This window comes from Mauremys reevesii, linkage group 1, assembly GCF_016161935.1.
Source record: "Mauremys reevesii isolate NIE-2019 linkage group 1, ASM1616193v1, whole genome shotgun sequence".
Lineage (NCBI taxonomy): Eukaryota > Metazoa > Chordata > Testudines > Geoemydidae > Mauremys > Mauremys reevesii.
Window position 1 is genome coordinate 358,936,039 of NC_052623.1, and position 8,436 is coordinate 358,944,474.

Genomic DNA, 8,436 nt, shown 5'->3' on the forward strand with positions numbered 1-8,436 from the left:
GACTCAGAGGGGAGCGCGCCCCCTAGTGAGCCACCCTCCCTGCAGCACAGCGCCCCCTAGCGGAGACACCGGCGTGTGCACTGACTCAGAGGGGAGAGCGCCCCCTAGTGAGCCACCCTCCCTGCAGCACAGCGCCCCCTAGCGGAGACACTGGCGTGTGCACTGACTCAGAGGGGAGAGCGCCCCCTAGTGAGCCATCCTCACTGCAGCACAGCGCCCCCTAGCGGAGACACTGGCGTGTGCACTGACTCAGAGGGGAGAGCGCCCCCTAGTGAGCCACCCTCCCTGCAGCGCAGCGCCCCCTAGCGGAGACACCGGTGTCTGCACTGACTCAGAGGGGAGCGCGCCCCCTACTGCAGCGCCACCACCAGTTCCTGAGGCCCAGCAGCCCCTCGTGAACAGTCACCTGCTTAGTGCCCCGGGCTCCCTGGCTGGGCCAAACGAGACGACGCGCCCAGGAGGGAAACCTGGCTCCAGGGTCTGCCCTGGGCCCCCGCCCGTGTAGAAGTCCCACAGTGGGGCCGGGCGGCACGATTGGGCCAGGTAGCTCCTGAGCCAGGCCCGCGAGGTAATGGCTGCCCAGGGACCGGGGTGACCTCACCCCTCAGGCGCGCCGAGGACTTTCATCTGGGGACGCCCTGTGCGCCGAGCCGCGGGGGCAGGGAGCCCTGGTGAGCCTGAAAGGAGCTCCTGGAGCCACTGGGAGGGGGGCTCCGGAGAGCCAGGTTCAGTGAGCGCGGACGGGGGGCGGAGCAGCCGTCCACACCTGCTCCTAGGGGTTTGGGTGCCTGCAATAACAGCGAGGGTCTGACCCTGCCATTCACCCACCGGCATCAGTCCCACCTGGCATGGAGCGGGACCCCCTCCCACCCGCGGGCAGAGTGCGGTCTGGGGTCCATGCCCACCTGGCCCCCTGGTAACCAGAACCTAGGTGTGTGTGTGTGGGGGAGTGTATGGGAACTCAGGCCCCAGCAGCTGGGGCGGGGGGGGGGGGACAGGCCCCCGGAGATCTGGAGGAGACAAGTGCTGTCATGGACAGGACTGGGGGCTGTTCCCAGGTCACATACGCACCCCCCACCCCCGGCAGGTCTGACTGCGCAGGGCCTAGGCCTGAATTCTGAGCCCTGGCAGAGCTCCAGAGGGGGTGGGGGAGCTGGGAGCTGCAGGGGGGCTTCCCACTAGAACCGTGGGCCTGGAAGGGCCCTCGAGGGGTCTCTAGTCCAGTCCCCTGCACTCACGGCAGGATTAAGGATTAACCAGCCCATCCCTGACAGGTGTTTGTCCAACCTGCTCTTACCCAGGGCCGGCTCCAGACCCCAGCGCAGCAAGCACGCGCGTGGGGTGGCCCTTTCCCGGGGGGGTGGCAGATTGGGCCGGCGGACCTGCCGCAGTCATGCCTGCGGGAGGTCCACCGGAGCCCCGGGACGACCGGACCTGCCGCAGGCATGACTGCGGACGGTTTGCTGGTCCCGCAGCTCGGCTGGACCTCCCGCAGGCATGACTGCGGCAGCTCAAGCGGAGCCGCCGGACCTGCGAACCGTCCGCAGCCGCAGGAGGTCCAGCCGAGCCACGCGGGACCAGCGATCCCTCTGCAGTCATGCCCGCGGGAGGTCCGCTGCTCCCACGGCTCCGGGGCGCCTCCCGCGCATGACTGCTTGGGGCGGCCAAAAAGGTAGAGCCGCCCCTGCTCTTAACCATCCCCAATGACGGAGAATCCACAACCTCCCTGGGCAATTTATCCCCGTGCTTAACACCCTGACAGTGAGGAAGTTTTTCCTAATGTCCAACCTAAACCGCCCTTGCTGCAATTTAAGCTCATTGCTTCTCGTCCTGTTCTCAGAGATTAACAAGATTTTTTTTCTCCCTCCTCCTTGTACTTGAAAACTGTTCTCATGCCCCCCTCAGCCTTCTCTTCTCCAGACTAAACAGACCCAGCTTTTTCAATCTGCCCTCAGAGGTCATGTTTCGTGCTTTCCAGACCTTTGATCATTTTTGTTGCTCTTCTCTGGACTTTCTCCAATTTGTCCACATCTTTCCTGAAATGTGGTGCCCAGAACCGGACATAAGATTCCAGCTGAGGCCTAATCGGCGCGGAGCAGAGCGTAAGAATTACTGCTTGTCTCTTGCTCACAACACTCCTGCTAATACAGCCCAGAAGGATGTTTGCTTTTTTTGCAACACCATCAAACTGTTGACTCCTGTTTAGCTTGTGATCCCCCCTGACCCCCTTCCCGCAGTGCTAGGCAGTCAGTTCCCATGTTGTATGTGTGCAACTGACTGTTCCGTCCTAAGGCCCGGCTTGACAAAGCCCTGGCTGGGATGATTTAGTTGGGTTTGGTCCTGCTTTGAGCAGGGGGTTGGACTAGATACCTCCTGAGCTCCCTTCCAGCCCTGAGATTCTATGATACTTTGCAATTGTCCTTATTGAATCTCATCCTATTTACTTCAGACCATTTCTCCAGTTTGTCCTGATCACTTTGAATTTTATTCCTGTCCCACAAAGCGCTTCCAACCCCTCCTGTTTAGTGCTGCAGAGTGGAGGGGCCCCTTATCCTGGGCACCGTTGGGGATGTGGCACTAGGTGCAACCACGCACGTTACAACTCCTTGGCTCTGAGGGCACTGGAGGAAGCTAGGAGCTGCTGTAGGACGGCTTTGTGGGAGCACATGGGGCCAGATTCTCAGCAGGCATCACACAGGGCGGCTCCAGGGCCCGGGAGGGAGCTGTGCTGGTCCCTGGGCCTCTGGCCCTGTGCGTGGATCCAGCATCTCTCGGCAGGCAGCGCGAGCGACCCCTCGGGCTCTGAGCACAGGGTCGATGGGCATTGATTTGGGAGCGCGCTGGCTCTGCGGGATGCGGGGAACTAGGCCAGTGCTTCTGCACTCACTAATGAGCTGTATCCAGGCCAGAGCCGGGCACCCTGAACACAGCAGACACCGGGAACGTGCTGGAAGGAGGTGGCAGCTTGGAGTTCTCCCAGCTGGACGCCCCTCGGGCTGACAGCACTTAACAGGGGCCCCTCGCCCCACGGCACGGGACAGCTGCTGCCTGAGGTGCTTCCCCACGGGAGCCATCCAAGATGGAGGCTCCTAGGGAGCTGTTCCTAGCGGGGGAGCGGGAGAGGAGCAGCTCCCCTCAGGGTGGTGGGGGCGGAGGCGTCAGCATGGGAACACGCTGCAGCAGGGCACCCCCAGGGCCCCATTGCCTCTGCTGGCAGCTCCTACGGGGAAGGCCAGTTGTGACATGGAGCCGCCGTGGCTGAGACCTGCCAACTCGTCTCACCCCAGCCGTGGACACCTCGCCAGCTGGTGCCAGCTATCAGGCGCCAATGACCCAGGACCTCTGGTTTCCTCCAACGCGGCGGGAGGACGGACATCTCGTCAACCTCCGGCCCCCGCCTGCCCCGGGCGATGTCCTGGGGACATGCTTTAGGGGCAAGGCCCTGGCCTCCCCCTTCCCGAGGGCTCTGCTGAGAGCGGCTCACACAGCATCTGATCCAGCAGCTCAGGCCGTAGAGAGGGGCCAGGCCGACGCCAGGCTGTGGGGACAGGGTGGGAATGGGTAGGTGGGTGGTGTTACCCCACCCCACAACATTCCCCACGCCTGCTCCCCCAGCCCGGGGTGGCTCAGCCCCCACTGCTGCAGGCTGCGGCCCTGCATCTCCTGCCCCACGTCTCTCACAACGGCTGCCTTGGCCTGGGAGCCGGCGCCGCACGGGGCCTAGTGTTACACACTCGTCAGCCAACGTGCTGGTGCGAGGGCTGCACGGGCCGCGCAGTGAGCATGCTCAGGGCAGCGTGCTGCGGCTCCAAAGCACAGCAGGGTGCAGTGGCCCCTGAGCGCTGGAGCTGTGCGCAGGTCTGTGTGCCAGGGCCGTGCCAGCCACCCCCTCGCCCCACTGGGCACCAGGCCTCTGGCAGCCCCATTGCTGAGCCCTTCGGAGCGCACCCGCCTGCCACACTGAGCGGCAGCGAGCGCTCACCAGGTCACCACCGCGCCAGCTGCCCTGTCGGCTCCCACGGCACAGGCCTGGCGCCTGCTCCATCCGCAGCAGCAGCGACTCAGGAGAAACCCTGTGGCTTGAGCCTGGAGTCACAGAAAAGAGTCAGGCCCCAAGGGCGACACCGGAGACGGGTCTCCGGAGGCTTCAGCTGGCAAGTCTGTGACGCTGCAGGGTGGGGGCCTGTGACTCTGCGGGGGGGGGCCTGTGACTCTGCGGGGGGGGCCTGTGATGCTGCAGGGTGGGGGGTGGGTGAGGAGAGATGGGGGCAGGGGGCCTGTGATGCTGCAGGGCGGGGGGGCTGCGGAGTGGGGCACAGTGGGGCGGTAGCTCAGCAGAGTGGGGCGCAGGGAGAGAAGGGGGCCGGGGGCCGGTGGTGCTGCACGGCGGGAGGGCTGCGGAGTGGGGCACAGTGGGGCGGTAGGTCAGCAGAGTGGGGAGCAGGGAGAGATGGGGGGCAGGGGGCCTGTGATGCTGCAGGGTGGGGGAGCTGCGGAGGGGGGCACAATGGGGCAGTAACTCAGCAGGGCCACCCCCAGCTGCCCCCCCCCCACAGTGACTCCATCACCTACACCCAGTGATCCTGCCCCCCACCTCCCACTCAGTCACGCTGTCCTCATGCCCACCCCCCCACCGTGTCTCGGCCCTGAATCCCCTCCCCTCCCCCCACGGTGACTCTGCCTCCCGCCCGCCAGGCTGTGGGAATGGGGGTCGCCCTTCTCACAGTGCATTAGCTCCGCTCTGCGGGAGCCCGGTGCAGCAGGGGACTCCCATGGCGATAACGGGACACCAGCTGCGCTGGGGGCTCTTAGTCGCCGGGTAATTTATAGAGCTGGGGCGGGGAAGGACAGGCCCCCAGGCAGGGTTGGCAGCAGCTGCCCCCAGAGCCGGAGGGGGGGCAGGGCCAAGGACGGCTGGGAATGGGCGGCCGGCGGCTGTGCCCTCATTAGCATTCCCGGCAGAACGCGGACCTCTGCAGCTGCCGCACTCTGGCAGCGATCACTGCCCAGCCTGCGCCCCATGCCAGGCCCCTGGGGCGTGCCAGCCAAAGCAGGGCACCGCAGGCAACGGGCAGGGCTCCCTGGGGCAGGAGGGGCGGGAGCCTGGGCGGCCCTGCCCCACACCGGGCCCCCCCTGCAGGGCCTTGGCATTGGTACTGGGGTTGTTCCCCATCCTGCCCTGCAGCCCGGCCTGGCGGTGACACGGGACCCTGCTCGGCTCACTCAAGCTGGGGGCTGGAGCTGGTGCCCTCGGCTGCCAGGCCATGGGGGTGGGTCAGTCCCCTCTCATGCCCCCTTTGTGGCCAGGTTTCCGCTCTGGCACGTCCCTGGGTGTGGAGTTGGCAGGGGATGGGGCTCTGGCTTTTAGCACTCAGGTGCTCTGAGCAAGATGCTCCGCACTTGGGTCAGACACCTCACCAGGCCCAGCAGCCCCCCCTCGCCTGCGGCTGTGCTCACAGCCAGAGAGCTGGCCTCTCCCTGGGGCCCAGCTGCAGCTGCACATGCAAACACCCCATGCACATGTGCACACACGCATGTGCACACCCACACACATTCACACAAAACGTGCACACACACCCACCACTCCACCAAATGCACACCCACCAAATGCACACCCACGTGTGTGCACAATGCACAGGCTGCCCGGTAGAGGAGAGACCTAGTTCAGACTTGGGGATCAGATGCATTATGAATGCCCAGGGCCCCCTGCCCCCCAGATCAGAGGTCAGAGCTGAGCCTGTATTACAGATCTGGGAGGGGAGGGGGGGAATAGCCCCCTTGGCTTCTAGCAGCCCAGAGCCTTTGCTGGGGGCCTCAGTCCGCATCCCCAAAGCAGCACCAGCTGCTGTGCGGTCCCATGTCTGAGCGTTGGTGCCACCAAGTGGCTAAGGAGCATCATGGCCTCTCTGGGCCGCACCTGGGGGAGAGGCAGGCCGGGAACCCGGGTTCATCCAGGCTGGGCCTGGCAGCAGCAGGTCGAAGGGGGAAAATCATGTGGAAATTCGTTTTTCATGCTGGGGTATGAAATCCTGTCTGTTCACCTCCATGCGTCTCCCGCTGTCCGGCCCCCTGAGCACCTCGCCACCCGCCAGGGCGATCCCTAGAGCCCCCCAGCCAGGCTCCGGGCCTCGCTGTGTCGGGTGCTAGAAGAGCTGACAAAGGGCGGGGGGGACAGGCACGGAGATGGGACGGGAGCTGGGCACAGAACCCAGGAGTCCTGGCTCCCAGTTTCATTGTGACTCTAGGACTGTTGAGATGGCACGTCCCACCTTGTGCTGTGCCTTGGGGCTCTTTGCAAAGCTCCTCGGAGACCACGTGGGGTGCAGGCGGCTTCCTCGCTGGGCGGGACCCTGCTGCCGGGGACAGGGGGTGACAGCAGCCACAACGGCCGGGTTCAATATCCAGGGGTTCCTCTTCACAACACAACCCAGAGCTGGCTCCAGCCCCCACGCAGCAACCTGGGGCAATCCCACACCAAGCCTGGGTGCCCCTGCGAGGCACCGCTCCCCCTGCGTTGGGGTGGAGCACAGAAAACGATTCATGAAAGAGGAAAAGGACCCAGCCTTAATTTGTGAAAACACCTCAGCTGTGATTCAGAAGCATTGTGCCGATAAGAACGTAAGAACGGCCGTACTGGGTCAGACCAAAGGTCCATCCAGCCCAGTATCTGTCTACTGACAGTGGCCAATGCCAGGTGCCCCAGAGGGAGTGAACCTAACAGGCAATGATCAAGTGATCACTCTCCTGCCATCCATCTCCATCCTCTGACAAACAGAGGCTAGGGACACCATTCCTTACCCAGCCTGGCTAATAGCCATTTATGGACTTAACCTCCATGAATTTATCCAGTCCCCTTTTAAACAGTCCCCATGAGCAAAACACCCACCCCAGAGCCCATCAGACAGGGGCCTTGGCCTCAGTTTCACCCCTTGTGGTGCGGACGTCCAACAACCAAATGTCCCGGTAACACATGAATGCCCCCTCTTACTCCCGCCACCATACCCCACTCCCAGCTGCTGCCCCCGGTCAGCTGAGACCTGGAGTTCAGAGGTGAGTTCACCTCCCTCAGTGCTGCGGGGGACGCATCGGGCAATGTCTCAGCTGCTGCTGCTGGCCGGCCACACTGCATCACTGTCCCCTGCACTGCGGCTCGTCCAGCCAGCCTTGATCGCTGTGCTGTCAGGTCCTCTGCATGGCCAGGGCCCGAGGTTTCCCTGCTTAGCCCAGGGGTAGCTGGGTGGGCAGCCCCTGGCCCCTCTGCCCCCCACCCTTTAGCAGTCATTTCAGCTCTAGCCATCACTTAACACAAGACTCTCCCTGGAGAGGTGGCTGCCTTGGCTAGCTAGGAGTTCAGCATTGTAAATAAATGCAAAGTGATGCACAGTGGAAAACATCATCCCAACTACACCTATAGAATGATGGGGTCTAAATTACCTCTTACCACTCAAGAAAGATCTGGGAGTCATTGTGGAGAGTTCTCTGAAAACATCCACTCGATGTGCAGTGGCAGTCAAAAAAGTGAACAGAATGTTGGGCATCATTAAGAAAGGGATAGATAATAAGACAGAAAATATATTACCTCTATATAAAGCCATGGTACACCCACATCTTGAATACTGCGTGCAGATGTGATCGCCCCATCCCAAAAAAGATATATTGGAATTGGAAAAGGTTGAGAAAAGGCAACAAAAGTGATTAGGGGTATGGAACGGCTTCCCTGTGACGAGAAATTACTAAGGGCTTGTCTACACTACAGGACTATTTCGAATCTACTTAAGTCGAATTTGTGGATTCGACCTTAATAAGTCGAATTTGTGTATCCATACTAAATACACAAATTCGAACTTCTTAGTCCACATTCACAGGGCCAGCTTCGACTTTGGAAGCGGTGCACTGTGGGAACCTATCCCACAGTTCCCGCACTCCCCGCTGCCCATTTGAATTGTGGGATTTCCCCCCAATGCATGCTGGGGGGAAAAATGTGTCGTCATTGAACCGTCAATCCCGCCCTCCCTGTCTTCCTTGAAAGCGCCGGCGGGAAATCTGTTCGCGCCCTTCTCTGGTCGGTTACAGCGTGGACGCCACAGCACTGCGAGCATGGAGCCCGCTGCGATCATCGCTGCACTTATGGCCATTGTCAACTCCTCGCACATTATCGTCCACCTCTTCCACAGTCAGATGCTGAGAAACCGGGCGAGGAGGCTCCGGCACGGTGAGGAGAGTGGCGCAGACCTCTCACAAAGCAGGGTACGCCGGGCAGTGGAGATCATGGTGGCAATGGGTCAAGTTCATGGTGTGGAACGCGATTCTGGGCCCGGGAAACAAGCACAGACTGGTGGGACCGCATAGTGCTGCAGGTCTGGGATGACACAGAGTGGCTGCGAAACTTCAGGATGCGTGGGCACTTTCCTTGAACTGTGTGACTTGCTGTCCCCT